The sequence below is a fragment of the Heptranchias perlo genome, chromosome 11 (genome assembly GCF_035084215.1).
Source record: "Heptranchias perlo isolate sHepPer1 chromosome 11, sHepPer1.hap1, whole genome shotgun sequence".
In the NCBI taxonomy this organism is placed as follows: Eukaryota; Metazoa; Chordata; class Chondrichthyes; order Hexanchiformes; family Hexanchidae; genus Heptranchias; species Heptranchias perlo.
In genome coordinates this window covers 17,261,826-17,279,355 of record NC_090335.1, presented here as the reverse complement: position 1 = coordinate 17,279,355, position 17,530 = coordinate 17,261,826, and the positions used below count along the sequence as shown (strand labels likewise).

At 45.1% G+C, this 17,530-nt stretch overlaps 1 protein-coding gene across 6 annotated transcripts in view; it reads right to left on the bottom strand.

Moving 5' to 3' along the window:
* shroom2a (shroom family member 2a) overlaps positions 1 to 17,530 on the bottom strand; it is a 236,900-nt gene that overhangs the window by 147,017 nt on the left and 72,353 nt on the right. The window contains exon 1 of one of the 6 annotated variants that reach the window (XM_067992635.1): positions 6,137 to 6,291. The exons of the other annotated variants lie outside the window; for them this stretch is intronic. The gene's annotated coding sequence lies outside the window, so the exon portion shown is untranslated. Of the gene's footprint in view, positions 1 to 6,136; positions 6,292 to 17,530 lie in introns of those variants that run through there. 6 annotated transcript variants of the gene reach the window in all.

Sequence of the window (17,530 nt, the reverse complement as noted above, 5' to 3'; positions counted from 1 at the left end):
AGGCAGGTTGAGAAAGTGGTTAAAAATCATAAGGGGTCCTGGGCTTTATAAATAGAGGCATAGAGTACAAAAGCAAGGAAGTCATGATGAACCTTTATAAAACACTGGTTCGGCCACAACTGGAGTATTGTGTCCAGTTCTGGGCACCGCGCTTTAGGAAGGATGTGAAGGCCTTAGTGAGGGTGCAGAGGAGATTTATTAGAATGATTCCAGGGATGAGGGACTTCAGTTATGTGGACAGACTGGAGAAGCTGGGATTGTTATCCTTGAAACAGAGAAGGTTGTGAGGAGATTTGATAGAGGTATTCAAAATCATGAAGGGTCTAGACAGAGTAGATAGAGAGAAACTGTTCCCACTGGTGGAAGGGTCAAGAACCAGAGGACATAGATTTAAGGTGATTGGAAAAAGAACCAAAGGTGATATGAGGAAAAACTTTTTTACACAGTGAGAGGTTAGGATCTGGAATGCACTGCCCGAGGGAATAGTGGAGGCAGATGCAATCATGGCCTTCAAATGGAAACTGGATAAGTACTTGAAATGAAAAAATGTGCAGGGCTACGGGGATAGGACAGGGTAATGGGACCAGCTGGATTGCTCTTGCATAGAGCCGGCCTGGACTCGATGGGCTGAATGGCCTCCTTCCGTGCTGTAACCTTCTATGATTCTATCTAATCGAGGGCTTTAAAATTATAAAGGGATTCAGTAGGGTAGATACAGAGATACTATTTCCTCTGGTGGGGGAAATCAAGAAAGAGAGGGCATAACTTTAAAATTAGAGCCAGGCCATTCAAGAGTGAAATCAGGAAACACTTTTACCACACAAAGGGTAGTGGGAATTTGGAATTGTCTCCCAAAAGGCTGCAGAAGCTGGGGGTTAATTGGAGCTTTCAAGACCGAGATTTTTGTTGGATAATGGTATCAAGGGATATGGAACCAAGGCAGGTAAATGGAGTTGAGGTACAGATCAGCCATGATCTAATTGAATGGCGGAGCACGCTCAAGGGGCTGAATGGTCTACTCCTGTTCCTCTGTTCCAGTATCAGGCTCGAGGGGACGAATGGCCTAAATATCCTACTCCTGTTGCTTAAAAAAATCCCGCTCCTATCAGGACCGGCTTAGTGTAGAAATTCATCTTTCTCACTGGATCCCAACACTAAAGCAGCGGAACAGATTACTTTGAAACCACATTCAAACAAAGCCCAATATTCTTATCATTACGATGGAAGGGAGAGGGTGAGTCACTAATAATTAGGAATACCTTGCCCTCATTAGGTGGTTATTCCTGTTTGAATGACATTCCTCTTGAACTCAGTTCTCCCCATCTCTCTCATGTTCCCCTCCTTAAAACCCACCTCTTCAACCAAGCTTTCAGTTACCCCCCTAACATCTCCTCCTTTGACTTGGTTTCAACTATTGTCCGATTACGCTCCTGTGAAGCTCATCGGGAATGTTTTCCAATGTTCAAGGTGAACCCGCAACCTCTACCACCGAGAAGGACAAGAGCAGCAGGCACATGGGAACACCACCACCTGTACGTTCCCCTCCAAGTCACACACCATCCCGACTTGGAAACATATCGCCGATCCTTTACCGTCACTGGGTCAAAATCCTGGAACTCCCTTCCTAACAGCACTGTGGGAGAACCTTCACCACATGGACTGCAGCGGTTCAAGGCAGTGGCTCATCACCACCTTCTCAAGGGCAATTAGGGATGGGCAATAAATGCTGGCCTTCCCATGAACGAATAAAAAATAACTATATAAATGCAAGTTATTATTGTTGTTGTTGTTGGAGGGTGTAGAAGAATTGGTGTCCACAACAAACATGGTCACATCAGGACTGCTCGTACAGGTGAGCGTGGGAGACAGACAAGTATTTGCAGTCAGAAGTAGTCCCATTAATGACACTTCATTAAATAAAGACTGAGAACTTCTCCGACCCAGAATGAGAAATGCCACATTTTCCAAGTCAGAATATTGGTGTGCCAGGATTTGCAAGGATACCGATCCAATGTTGAATATAACATCAGCCGCTGCATATTGCATTGGATCATTCTCCGGCTGACTTAGATCCCTTACATAATGCAGCACTTCGATAGGGCTTCAAAAAAGTGGATCTTCACCTCCAAAGCAAGAAGAACATATATATTAAACATAAAATCATACAGCACAGAAGGAGGCCATTCAGCCCATCGTGTCTGTGCCGGCTCTTTGAAAGTTGAGGTACAGATCAGCCATGATCTAATTGAATGGCGGAGCACGCTCAAGGGGCTGAATGGTCCACTCCTGTTCCTCTGTTCCAGTATCAGGCTCGAGGGGCTGGATGGCCGACTCCCGTTCCTCTGTTCCTGTAACAGGCTTGAGGGGACGAATGGCCTAAATATCTTACTCCTGTTGCTTAAAAAAACCCCGCTCCTATCAGGACCGGCTTAAGTGTAGAAATTCATCTTTCTCACTGGATCCCAGCACTAATTCAATTAGTCCCACTCACTTGCTCTTTCCCCATAGTCCTGCAAATTTTTCCTTTTCAAGTATATATCGAATTCCCTTTTGAAAGTTACCATTGAATCTGCCTCCATCACCCTTTCAGGCAGTGCATTCCAGATCATAACACCACGCGGCGGGAAAAAAAAATTCTCCTCATCTCCCACCTGTATTTTGTGCCAACTATCTTAAATCTCTGTCGTCTGGTTACCAACCCTCCTGCCAGTGGAAACATTGTGCTCCCACTGTGCTGTTAGGTAGGTAGTTCCATGATTTTGATCCAGCAACGATGAAGGAACGGCGACAAATGTCCAAGTTGGGATGATGTGCGACTTGGAGGTGATGTTGTTCTCATGCACCTGCTGCCCCTGTCCTTCTAGGTGGTGGAGGCTGCAAATTTGGGAGGTGCTGCCGAAGAAGCCTTGGTGCAGTGCATCCTGCAGATAGTATACCCTGCAGCCGCGGTACGCCGGTAGCGGAGGGAGTGAGTGTTTGAAAACATTCCTCTTCAACTCACTTCTCCCCATCTCTCTTCAAGTAAGATACCATGCATTTGTTCACGAAAACAACTACAAGCTACTCCACTCCACACTACCCCACAACAGAACTAGGGTGTCACTTCAGTGTAGAGCTGAGGAGGTGCAGCCTTTCCGGGAAGAAGTTAAACCAAGTCTGCTCTCTCAGGTGGACGTAAAAGATCTCATTGCACTATTTTGAAGAGAAGAGGCAATCCCTTGGTGTTGTGGCCAACAACAAGCACCATCACCAAAACAGATCATCATTCACTAGTTTTCTGTTTCTGTGGGATCCTATTGGTCACTAACTGGGTGTCACTTTTGCCATCAGCAGCAGCAGAATTGTATTTCAGCAAAATCTGTAACCTCATGGCCCGGCATATTCCTCACTCTACCATTACCAACAAGCCAGGGGATCAACCCTGGTTCAATGAGGAGTGTGGAAGAGCGTGCCAGGAGCAGCACCAAGCGTACCTAAAAATGAGGTGCCAACCTGGTGAAGCTACAACTCAGGACTACATGCATGCTAAACAGTGGAAGCAACATGCTACAGACAGAGCTAAGCGATTTCACAACCAACGGATCAGATCAAAGCTCTGCAGTCCTGCACATCCAGTCATGAATGGTGGTGGACAATTAAACAACTAATGGGAGGAGGAGGCTCTGCAAACATCCCCATCCTCAATGATGGCGGAGTCCAGCACGTGAGTACAAAAGACAAGGCTGAAGCGTTTGCAACCATCTTCAGCCAGATGTGCTGAGTGGATGATCCATCTCGGCCTCCTCCCGATATCCCCACCATCACAGAAGCCAGTCTTCAGCCAATTCAATTCACTCCACGTGATATCAAGAAACGGCTGAGTGCACTGGATACAGCAAAGGCTATGGGCCCCAACAACATCCCGGTTGTAGTGCTGAAGACTTGTGTTCCAGAACTAGCTGCGCCTCTAGCCAAGCTGTTCCAGTACAGCTACAACACTGGCATCTACCCAACAATTTGGAAAATTGCCCAGGTATGTCCTGTCCACAAAAAGGACAAATTCCATCCGGCCAATTACCGCCCCATCAGTCTACTCTCAATCATCAGCAAAGTGATGGAAGGTGTCGTCGACAGTGCTATCAAGCGGCACTTACTCTCCAATATCCTGCTCACCGATGCTCAGTTTGGGTTCCGCCAGGACCACTCGGCTCCAGACCTCATTACAGCCTTGGTCCAAACATGGACAAAAGTGCTGAATTCCAGAGGTGAGGTGAGAGTGACTGCCCTTGACATCAAGGCAACAATTGACCGAGTGTGGCACCAAGGAGCCCTAGTAAAATTGAAGTCAATGGGAATGAGGGGGAAAACTCTCCAGTGGCTGGAGTCATACTTAGCACAAAGGAAGATGGTAGTGGTTGTTGGAGGCCAATCATCTCAGCCCCAGGGCATTGCTGCAGGAGTTCCTCAGAGCAGTGTCCTAGGCCCAACCATCTTCAGCTGCTTCATCAATGACCTTCCCTCCATCATAAGGTCAGAAATGGGGATGTTCGCTGATGATTGCACAGTGTTCAGTTCCATTTGCAAACCCTCAAATAATGAAGTAGTCCAAGCCCACATGCAGCAAGACCTGGACAACATCCAGGCTTGGGCTCATAAGTGACAAGTAACATTCGCGCCAGACAAGTGCCAGGCAATAACCATCTCCAACAAGAGAGAGTCTAACCACCTTCCCTTGACATTCAACGGCATTACCATCACCGAATCTCCCACCATCAACATCCTGGAGATCACCACTGACCAGAAACTTAACTGGACCAGCCATATAAATACTGTGGCTACAAGAGCAGGTCAGAGGCTGGGTATTCTGCGGCGAGTGACTCACCTCCTGACTCCCCAAAGCCTTTCCACCATCTACAAGGCACAAGTCAGGAGTGTGACGGAACACTCTCCACTTGCCTGGATGAGTGCAGCTCCAACAACACTCAAGAAGCTCGACACCATCCAGGACAAAGCAGCCCGCTTGATTGGCACCCCATCCACCACCCTAAACATTCACTCCCTTCACCACCGGCGCACTGTGGCTGCAGTGTGCACCATCCACAGGATGCACTGCAGCAACTCGCCAAGGCTTCTTCGACAGCACCTCCCAAACCTGCGACCTCTACCGCCTAGAAGGACAAGAGCAGCAGGCACATGGGAACAACACCACCTGAACGCTCCCTTCCTAGTCATACACCATCCCGACTTGGAAATATATCACCGTTCCTTCATCGTCACTGGGTCAAAATCCTGGAACTCCCTTCCTAACAGCACTGTGGGAGAACCTTCACCACACGGACTGCAGCAGTTCAAGAAGGCGGCTCACCACCACCTTCTCAAGGGCAATTACGGATGGGCAATAAATGCTGGCCTCGCCAGCGACACCCACATCCCATGAACGAATAAAAAACACAACAGTTATTACACCTCAGAAGTCATTAATTGGTTCTAAAATACTTAGGACCTAGAGTGATGATATAATGTTCATATAATTACAAGTTCTTCCTTTTCTGTTTTTAAAAGGGAGGCTGTGGTTAATGCAAATAAAAGGACAGTAAAATTATACTATTACTCAGCTGTACCTGTAAAATTAAATTAGAAAAAGGCATTACAGAACTAAAATAAGATCTTAAAACCCAGGCTGCAAACATTCACACCACAGCACCAATTATGCCAATGGTCAATAAGCCAGCTTTATTGCCGCGACTTCCCAAGGTACACTTGGCTCAGTGGTAGCAGTCAGTGGTTTAGGGACTTGAGCACGTAATCCAGGCTGACACGCCCGTGCAGTACTGAGGGAGTGCTGCAGTCAGAGCTGCCATCCTTCAGATGACAATAAACCTTCTGCCCTCTCAGGGGGACATAAAAGATTCCATGGCACTATTTCGAGGAAGAGCAGGGGAGTTCTCCCAATGTCCCGGACAATATTTATCCCTCAGCCAACATCACTAAAACAGATTATCTAGTCATTATCTTATTGCTGTTTGTGGGACTTTGCCGTGCACAAATTGGCTGCTGCGTCTCCTACGTTACAACAGTAAAACGCTTTGGGACTCCCTGAGGTCGTGAAAGGCGGTTAAAGAAATACAAATCCTTTCTTTCTTTTTGAAGTTGTTACCTCATATTACTGGAGGGTCAGACTCGCTCTTTTCCAAGAAGTCCTCTGCAAGCAAGAGATGTTGAGGGCCATGACAAGGAAAGGCCTTTCCTTTTGCACCTTCTTCCCTGACAATAAAAGTGACTCCCTTCAGGCTCCCTTTGTCTTGTAGCATCTATTATATGGTCGTCACATGACATACCAGATGTATATCGAACATGCTGAGTTTGATGCTGGCCACTATCTTCGGAGAATCTGACAGTATGGTGATTAGGAACATAAGAACAGGAGTAGGCCATTCAGCTCCCCGAGCCTGTTCTGCCGTTCAATTCGATCAGGCTGATCTGTATCTTAACTCCATTTACCTGCCTTGGTTCCGCAGTCCTTAATACCCTTGCCAAATAAAATTAGAGCACAAAGTCACCTGATTTACGCCCAGCTCTCTTTCCTGCTGCAATAGTTGGAAGCGGCTCCAATTCCATTGCCAGGATTAAGGTCAGAAAGTAACGTCAGGATATTTGCAGTGCCCACAGAATATGGCACCAGCAACAAGAGCGCTCAAGGAAGCACTCTCCACTGGAGCCATCGGCAAAACATTCTGTTCTCGGTACGTCCATCGCTGGGTGTTGCCGAGTGTCTAAATTACATTTCAGTGAAGGCTGCTTTGTCTTGCAAATTATAAATGCAGGATTGCGAAAGGCCTGAGCATTTCCTGATTCTGTATCACGTAGCTGGCTGATGTTGCAACTGAGGAAACATTTCATCTGAAGAGTCATTAAGCCTGAATGCCTAAACAAAAAGGGCCCCCCACGAGTTTAGCAGTAGGACCAAGGCCTGTGCACCCGTTTTACACCCGAAAAATCTGTGCAACGCCTACCAATATCTACCCCTTATTTTCCAGAGTTATCTTTTCTATACCAGTCTTATTTACATCTGGAAGATTACCTCTCAGGCACATCCTTTGAAGGTTATAAGCCACTCTTTCCTCATAACTCAGACCTCTAACACCAGCAAGTTTGTTGAAGAGGAGTGTCCAGTGCTGACCCCTTAAGTCTCACAACAACAAAGCTCCTCTCATGTCATTCACTTCTGTGGAACTTAAGCAGCCACAGCAAACCTGACTTTAATGCGCCGCGCAAGTATGAGTTTAGAGCATATTAAAGTGGCCAGGATCGTTAGGAATTCAAGACCTTTGAACTGTTGCCTATTCTGAACTTAAATAGCAGGCCCCTGTGGGGGGAAGAACAGGAGCATGGCTAGGGGACGTGAGCTGGAAGGCAAGATAAAATCAAGGAAGAGAGCAGAAGAAATGAGGAAGGTGCTCGTTGATGGGGTGAGAAGCAAAATGCAGACAAGAAAAATGAACTTTCACCTGCAAGCCAGAATGTGTTGAATGAATTTTAAAGGAACAGTGAAACCTAAACATGGAAACACCCTGTCGTTAGCCTAACAACACTTGCCTATACACTGACTATACGTACATTTCTGCAAAGTCTTTACACCCTCTCGTCACTTCATCCCATATAGTCTTCCTCGTTTGTCTCTTTGTTTTGCTTTCGAATCCATCGTTTTATTTGAAAAGCATCTGCAACGTTATATTATATAACAGGTGCCAGCCGTAGCTCAGGGGTGGCACTCTCACCTCCGATTCAGAAGGTTTTGGGTTCAAGTCCCACTTCAGAGACTTGATCACATAATCCAGGTTGACGCTCCAGTGCAGTACTGAGGGAGAGCTGCACTGTTGGAGGTGCCTGCTTTCAGATGAGATGTTAAACTGAGGTCCCATGTACCCTCTCAGGTGGACGTAAAATATCTCATGGCACTATTTCGAAGAGCAGGGGAGTTCTCCCCGGTGTACTGGCCAATATTTATCCCTCAACCAACATCACTAAAACAGATGATCTGGTCATTATCACACTGATGTCCGTGAGACTTTCACATGTACAGATTGGCTGCCATGTTTCCTATATTACAACAGTAACCACACTTCAAAAATATTTGATTGGTTTTGGGCTGTCCTAAGGTCATGAAAGGCACAATATAAATGAAAGTTCTTTCTTGATGCAACTGATTTCCACTTCACCACTCATTTCTGAGGTTGCTCTGCAGTACAGATCATAGTATCATAAATAGGAATAGCACAGGAGGCCATTCAGCCCATTGTGCCTGTGCCGGCTCTTTGAAAGAGCTATCTGAATAGTCATATCCCCTGCTTTTTCCCCATAGTCCTGTAATTTTTTTCCGTTCCAGTATTTATCCAATTCCCTTTTGAAAGTTACTATTGAATCTGCCCCACCATCCTTTCAGGCAGTGCATTCCAGATCATAACAACTCACTGCGTTAAAAGAATGTTTCCTCATGTCGCCTCTGACTCTTTTGCCAATCACCTTAAATCTGTCTCCTCTGGTTACCAACCCTTCTGACACTGGAAACAGTTCCTCTGTCAAAACCGCTCATGATTTTGAACACCTCTATTAAAATTCCCCTTAACCTTCTCTGCTCTAAGGGGAACAACCCCAGCTTCTCCAGTCTCTCCACATAACTGAAGTCCCTCATCCCTGGCACCATTGTAGTAAATCTTTTCTGCACCCTTTCTAAGGCCTTGACATCCTTGCCAAAGTGTGGTGCCCAGAACTGAATGCAATACTCCAGCTCCTGTGTTTTATGAAGGTTTAGCGTGACTTCCTTGCTTTTGTACACTACGCCTCTATTAATAAAGCCCAGGATCCCATATGCTTTTTTTTTTAAAAACAGCCTTCTCAGCTTGTCCTGCCAATTTCAAAGATTTGAGTATGTGCAGCCAGGTCTTTCTGTTCCTGTATCCCTTTAAAATTGTACCATTTAGTTTATATTGCCTCTCCTCATTCTTCCTACCAAAATGCATCACTTCACACTTCTCTGCGTTAAATTTTATCTGCCATGTGTCTGCCCATTTCACCAGTCTGTCTATGTCCACCTGAAATCTGTTACTATCCTCCACTTTGTTCATTACATTTCCGAGCTTCGTGTCATCTGCAAACTTTGAAATTAAACCCTGTACTCCAAGTCCAGGTCATTAATATAAATCAAAAAGATACTCCACAGATCCTTAAGGAAACAGTTACCTCATCACATCCTTAGGATGTCTCAAAGCATTTCAGTAAATGAATTACTTAAGTGTCAATAATGTTGTTCTGTAGACAAACGCGACAGCCAATTTACACACAGCAAGATCCCACAAACAGCAATGAAATGAACGACCAGTCAATCAGTCTTTGCTAAGGTTCATTGAGGGAGAAACATTAGCCACAGATCACACTAGGAGACCTCCAGCTCCTCTTTACACCCACCTGCACAGGTACAGGGGGCCTCAGTTTAACATCTCACCCAAAAGACGGCACCTCCAACAGTGCAGCACTCCCTCAGCACTGCACTGACATGTCAGCCTAGATTACATGCTCCAGCCTCTGGAGTGGGACTTGAACCCTCAGAGGTCATGATGCTAGAAACTGAACCAAGCTGACACTTCAAATGGGTCAACCTGCCTCAGTGTGACATGACATTCTTACAACACTTACTCATTATATGAATGTCAGGTCACATTGAAAACCATGAGATTTTCTCTATAGCCGAACAATGACATTAAATTCAGTTGCTATTCAACCCATGGGAACCATTCCAAATTAGAATGAGTAATCCAATTGTCCAGTTTCTTAGAAATAGAAGACAGAACTTGAGCTATAAAGGAAGATATCCTCCATGGCCTGGATCTTATGAAATTGTAAGCCCATTTTTAAAAAGCTTATATTTACACTACCCCTAACACACAGGAAATCATCCCCTTGGGTTTTCATTCTTCATTTTCCACAGATTCCTACCTTTTGTGGAATCTGTTCCTGTTTGTGGGACCTTGCTCTGCACAAATCGGCTGCCGCATTTCCGACATTACCATAGTGACTACACTTCAAAAGTACTTCATTGGCTGTGAAGCGTTTTGGGACGTCCTGACATATAAATATGTATTTCTTTTTAAGAAAAGTGTCAGATTCATTTTACACTGCTTGCTTCACTTTCAGAGGCATCTGTAGTGTAAGACTCTAGCGTCAACTCATTCCAATACCAAACATCCCTTTGGTTAATCAAGTCGTGTCGCTATTACTCAGGTACCTCCCTGAAGCTCAGCAAACTTACCTCAGTGACTGGATTGAATATTTCCCCTCCCCTCTAGCATGCAGACCTTGGCACCATTTAAGGTACTGTAGTCGAGTGGCAATGGTACTGGACTAGCAACCCAGAGGTAGAGTGTCCAAATCCTAACATGGAATATGGGAACAGGAGTAGGCCATACAGCCCCTCAAGACTGTTCCCAATTCAATTAGATCATGGTTGATCTGTACCTAATTCCATTAACCAGCCTTGGTTCCCTATCCCTTAATACCCTACCCCCAAAAAACCCATCAATCTCAGTTCTGACATGTTCAATTGATCTAGCCTCAACAACTTTTCGGGGGAGCCTGTTCCAGATTTCCATGACCCTTTGTGTGAAGAAGTGCTTTCTGACATCATCCCTGAACAGCCTGGCTCTAATTTTAAGGTTATACCCCCATGTTCCGGACTCTCCCACCAGTGGAAATAGTTTCTCTCTATCTACCCTATCAAATCCTTTAATTATTTTAAACACCTCAATTAGATCACCCCTTAATCTTCTACACACAAGGAAATACAAGCCTTGTTTATGCAACCTGTCCTCATAATTTAACCCTTTTTAGCCCCAGTATCATTCTGGTGAATCTGCACTGCACCCCCTCTAAGGCCAAAATAACCTTCCTGAGGTGCGGTGCCCAGAACTGAACGCAATACTCCAGATGGGGTCTAACCACAGCTCTGTACAGCTCTAACATAACTTCCACCCCTTTGTATTCCAGCCCTCGAGATAAAGGCCAACATTCCATTTTTTGTACCTGTCCACTAGATTTTAGTGATTTCTGTACTTGGACCCCTAAATCTCTCTGCTCATCCACAGTTCCTACTTCTCGCCATTTAGAAAATACTCTGATCTCCCTTTCTTAGGTCCAAAGTAGATGACTTCACACTTTCTCACATTGATCTCCATCTGTCACAGTTTTGCCCACTCACTTAATCTATCAATGTCCCTTTGTAACTTTCTGCTTCCATCTACACTATTTGCTGTGACATCTAACTTAGTGGCGCAGCAAACTTAAATATACGGCTCTCTATTCCTTCATCCAAGTCATTTATAAATATAGTGAAAAGCTGTCGCCCCCGTACAGTTCCCTGGGAGACACCACTAAGCACATTCTCTCCTACCTCGTAACCAATTCCCTATCTAAGACCAATAGGTTGCGTCCAATTTAATGCGCTCTCATTTTTGTTAACAGTCTCGTATGTGGAACCTTGTTGAACGCCTTCTGGAAGTTCATATAAATGACATTCATAAACACTCCCTTATCTACCATGTTAGTTACCTCCTCAAAAAATTCAACTAGGTTCGTGAGGTATGACTTACCTTTTACAAATCCACGCTGGCTCTCTCTCTGATCAGCTCATATTTGTCCAAATACTCAGTCACCCTGTCCCTAATAACCAATTCTAGTAACTGCTAGTTGATGGCAAAGGAAATGTTGTGGATTCCTCCACAGTAATCACCAATGCCCCCATCAGCTTCCTGTCTACCACCAACCAGTGCAATAGTTAGCAACCAATCTGTAGTCGAGTTCCCTCATGAAGTGGTACCAGCAACATTTGAACCAAGCCTGTGAAAACCTGAACTGACCAGGTCATGTACTTCAGCATGCAGCTTTGCCATGCCTCGATTAGCCAACTGACTGCTATTGGCCCCAGATTCTCTCCTCCTTATTCTAATAGAGTCACAAGGAGCTGATTCATAGATTGTAATTCAGATATTGATGTAGGCAGTATCAGTATTGCTTAGATTCCTTTCCTCATACTTTGTAACAATCATGTACACAGACTTGAAGGATTTTTTTAAAGCTGTTCCAGCATAGAAAACTACCAAAGAGCTTTAATACACCAAGAGTATGGGTGCAGTGAAACTCATCTCTTCGAGGGATGTCAAGATAAACCGAAGAAAACGTCCTTGCTTACGGGTAACTTCACTGCTGTTGGGCTACTTTGCCCTGGGGTCGACATGATGTACTGCTAAGGGACACTGCCTGTGTATCATCTATGTGTATCATCATTACATTTAAAAAGCCAGGCTGCGTGTATTATTCAATGCAACATTTGTAATGCATGAACCTCTTGATCATGTCACAGCGGGCAGTCTCATACTTGTCACAGTTTCAGACAGATGGAATGCACTATTCAAAGCATTCAGTCCACTGGTTTCAGGTTTCGGTTCTGATAACCTCTTAATTAACAGTTTCAAACCCCATGCACTCATTTTAATATTACACTATTACACCAGGTTCAACTATTCCAATGGCTCTCCTGGCTGGCCTCCCATCTTCCGCCCTCCATAAACATAAGCTCATTCAAAACTCTGCTGCCTGTAAATAGGCCTCAACTGACAGGTAGGATCACCTTACTGGTCGTGTGGTGATAGCACCGCGTTACCAGTGCTGATTAATGGTGCAACGGCACCTCGATGGGCAACTGGCTCTGACGGTTCCACTGTCACACAACAATGTTGGTCTCTACAAGAACGTCATGCTACAGGTCAGGACTCGCCTCATCTGCTCCAGAGAAAATGTTTTGAATTTTTTTTTAAAACAAAGAAAAATAATAAAACACACATTCTGCCTTGAACTGCTGCTGGTATCGATAGATGCAGCACTTCCTTTTTGCTCCATGGAATCTCATTCCTGACAACTTTTTTTTCCACCTATTCCAGACCAGTTCACAGGCCCAATGCATACTGCACTGATACTGAAGGCGATCAAGTCTACGCATTGATTAGTCATCGATCCCAAATTCCTGTCATACCTTTTAGGGCTTCCGGAGATCAATTGAATTTTGATGGCAAAGGGTATCAAGGGGTATAGAGTGAAGGCAGGTAAATAGAGTTGAAATGTAGATCAGCCATGATCAAACTGAATGGCGGAACAGGCTGAACAACAATAACCTGCATTTATATAGTGCCTTTAATGCAATAAAACACCCCAAGGTGCTTCACAGCAGCGTAATCAGACAAAATTTGACACCGAACCACGCCAGGAGATATTAGGACGGATGACCAAAAGCTTGGTCAAAGTAGTAGGTTTTAAGAATTCCATTTAGGGTCTAGGCAGCTGAAAGCACAGCCGCCACTGGTGGAGAGATGAAAATCGGGGATGCGCAAGAGGCCAGAACTGGAGATCTCGGAGGGCTGTAGGGCTGGAGGAGGTCACAGAGATAGGAAGGGGTGAGGCCATGGAGGGATTTGTAAACAAGGATGAGAATTTTAAATTCGAGGTGTTGCTGGACTAGGAGCCAATGTAGGTCAGCGAGCACGGGGTGATGGATGAAAAGGACTTGGTGCGAGTTAGGATACAGGCAGCAGAGTTTTGGATGAGCTCAAGTTTATGGAGGGCGGAAGATGGAAGAAGGGTGGAAGATGGAAGAAGGGTGGCTCGAGGGGCTGAATGGTCTACTTCTGTTCCTATGTTCCAGTGGAAATCCCTCTGGACCCACCATGGAACTAACCATTGATCTTCTATACCATGTGTGGAATTCGGGCTGTACTGGCTTCCCCAAAAGAGCACAGGAGGAAAAAGGGGGCGCCGATAATGCACCGCTATGCAACCATTGATAGGGGCACTCGGGAAGTCTCTCTATTTCCTACATGTCCAGTCCGCCCCTGATGACACTGCATCCTTGCTATGAGGTACCATCCAGTTTAGTGGATTCAGAAAACTGTCCAGTCAGGTCCCTTCAGATTTAGTCTCTCTTTTTAACAATACAAGTTTGGAGGAACTGAAAGTGCGCAGTGTAATGTTGATAGAATCTTTGCACCCTCTTTCCCCAGTGGAATCTATATTAGGGCCTTGACGAAATCATGGAAATCTAGGACACCAGTATTTGTTACTCTTCAGCTAAAGTGGTAGCACTCTCGTTTCTGTGTCAGAAGGTCATGGGTTCAAGCCAGAGACTTGCGCACATAATCCAGGCTGACACTCCAGTGCTGTACTGAGGGAGTGCTGCACTGTCTGAGGTGCTGTCTTTCGGATAAGATGTTAAACCGAGATCCTGTCTGTCCTCACAGGTGGACGTAAAAGATCCCACGGCACTATTTTGAAGAAGAGCAAGGGAGTTATCCCCAGTGTCCTGGCCAATATTTATCACTCAACCAACACCACTAAAAAAGTCATTATCACATTGCTGTTTGTGGGACCTTCCTGGGTGCAAACTGACTGCCACGTTTCCTACACTACAACAGTGACTGCACTTCAAATCGTACTTCACTGGCTTTAAAGCGCTTATGGTAGTCCTGAGGTCATGAAATGCTCTCTAGAAATACAAGTCATTCTTTTCCCCAACAGGGACAAACAATGCTTGGATCCTTATTTCATCGCATACCATTCCTCGCTCTCACCCAACTATCAATTCATCACTGTCATCATGCCTTCTATAAATGTAGCCTCTTGCACAATGACCACGTGGTCACTTTAAAAATAAATTCTTATTTGTGGAGCATTTGTTTGCTCTTAAGTGGAGTCAATTGCACTTTTTAAAAAAGCTATTTCCAAGAAGCAATCAGAAACCCCAGGAGAGAGTGGTGCGCACTGCAAATCCCTGCTCTCCATCACAAAAGGTCCCGCCCAGATAATCTTACTCCTGTCGTTCGCTAATTCTGCCAGACATATTCCCAAGGGGCAAAGTAACACATGTATCCGAACACAAACACGTTCGGAACAAAATCGGCAGGCAATTAGTGCAGTGCCGTTAGCAGAGAGCGATCTTCTGCTACAGTACCTTTCCACAGCCGAAGGCTCCCTCTACCCAAGCGTTGGAGACCTTTGCGGGTAGGAAGCTCAACGGAGACCAAACTCCCGCAGCCGCCCTCGCTGTACCCTGCCTGGTCTCAAAGAGGGTTGCCAACCCTCCAGGATTGCCCTGAATTCTCCAGAAATCGAAGATTAATCTTCAGGACACTGCTGCGAGCAACAGAGTCTAAAAATCAGAGGGGCACTAACCAAAAAAAAAGTGCTTTTCCCATTTGCTTTGAACGCCTTCATTTACTAGTCATAAAAATATTGGAGATGGGAAAAAAAGGCTGTTTGGATGATTCTTGATGGTCAGTTAATTGGGTAACGAAGATACTGTTTACTTTCCGATTGGCATGGGAAGGCGGGAAGATGGACATGTCGGACGACCAATGGCAGGAGTGTGGGGGCGGGGCGATTGGAGGCAGGAATCAGGCGATGACACATCCAGGAATATGTCCAGAGTTGGCGACCCTAGTCTCAGATGGAACGTCGCCTGCTTTAGACTAATTAAGAAGATAGGAAATGAAATGGGAATGGTCTGGGCGGTTTTGATCGTGATAAACCTGCGTACCATTCCATCCAGCCAATGTTTAAATGCACGGTGACATCGTCGATTCTTGCAACCTTCTTAACAAAAAAAAACTAATGCTTGGATCTTGGATCATCATTGAGAGTTGGAATGTGGACTCGTGCCCATAATTTTTGTCACAGGTCAAGTTGCCAATCTCAGCTGGTCCACCAGAGGTAGGCACCATGGCAAGCAAAGTAAAGAAAACTGAAGGACAAGTCGACCTGGAGTATTCTCATTCCATTCCAAGGTGGCGTCAGGGGAGTCCTCCAAGTAGGCCATTTGCCATTCCTCTTGGTCAGGGAACAGTGCAGTAGTGTCAGTGACCTAGAAAGGCATGAGTCACTTCACAGTGTGGAGGGGGTCATGGGGGAGGGGGTGGCGGAGGGAAGCCTTTCTTCATATTAAATAAAGACTCAACAGTTCATCAATCCGTCAATTACAGTCAGCTTATACAACATTAGGAATCGATTTCTTTAAAACACACTTCTTTTTTTCTTCCTCTTTTAAGTTGCCTGTCTCTCTAAGGATTTGCTTAGTTCTGGCACACTCTAGATGTAGAGGTGTTGAAGTTGCTTTTGTTCAAAAAAAGACAAGAAGGATGTGACTTCATCTAAGTCATTGATATATATATATCAATGACTTAGATGAAGGAATAGAGAGCCGTATATCTAAGTTTGTTGATGGCACCAAGTTAGGTGGCACAGTAAGTAATGTAAATAGGAGCAGAAAGTTGCAAAGGGACGTTGATGGATTAAGTGAGTGGGCAAAACTGTGGCAGATGGAGTTCAATGTGGGAAAGTGTGAGGTCATTCACTTTGGACCTAAGAAAGATAGATCAGAGTATTTTTTAAATGGTGAGAAGCTAGGAACTGTAGAGGACCAGAGAGATTTAGGGGTCCATCTCCTTATTTCTGTAACCTCCTCCAGCCCTACAACCCTCCGAGATTTCTGCCCTCCTCCAATTCTTGCCTCTTGCGCATCCTTGATTTTAATCGCTCCACCACTGGCAGCAGCACCTTCAGCTGCCTAGGTCCTAAGCTCTGGAATTCCCTCCCTAAACCTCTCCGCCTCTCTATCTCTCCCTCCTCCTTTAAGATGCTCCTTAAAACTTACCTCTCTGACCAAGGTTTTGGTCACCTGTCCTAATATCGCCTTATGTGGCTCGGTGTCAAATTTTGTTTGAAAATCGGTCCTGTGAAGCGCCTTGGAACGTTTTACTATGTTAAAGGTGCTGTATAAATGCAAGTTGTTGTTGTTGTCCATGCACAGAAATCACTAAAAGCTAGTGGACAGGTACAAAAATAATTTTAAAAGGCTAACGGAATGTTCGCCTTTATATTAAAGGGACTGGAATACAAAGGGGTGAAAATTATGCTTCAGTGATAGGAAGCTCTGCTTAGACCCCATCTGGAGTACTGCATTCAGTTCCGGGCACCACCCGCCAGGGAGGATAGAATGGCCTTGGAGGGGGTGCAGCACAGATTCACCAGAATGATACCAGGGCTAAAAGAGTTAAATTATGAGGACAAGTTGCATAGACTAGGCTTGTATTCTCGAGTGTAGAAGATTGAGGGGTGAAACAATTGAGGATTAAAGGATTTGATACGGTAATTAAAGAGAAACCATTTCCTCTGGTGGGGGAGTCCTGAATAAAGGGGCATAACTTTAAAATTAGAGCTAGGCCATTCAAGGGGGTGATGTCACTCAAAGGGTAGTGGAAATCTGGAATATTCCCCCCAAAAAGCTGTTGAGGTTGGGGGTCAATTGAAAATTTCAAGACTGAGATTGATAGATTTTTGTTAGGCAAGGATATTAAGGGTTACGGAACCGAGGCGGGTAAATGGAGTTAAGGTACAGATCAGCCATGATCTGATTAAATGGCAGAACAGACTTGAAAAGCTGAATAACCTACTCCTA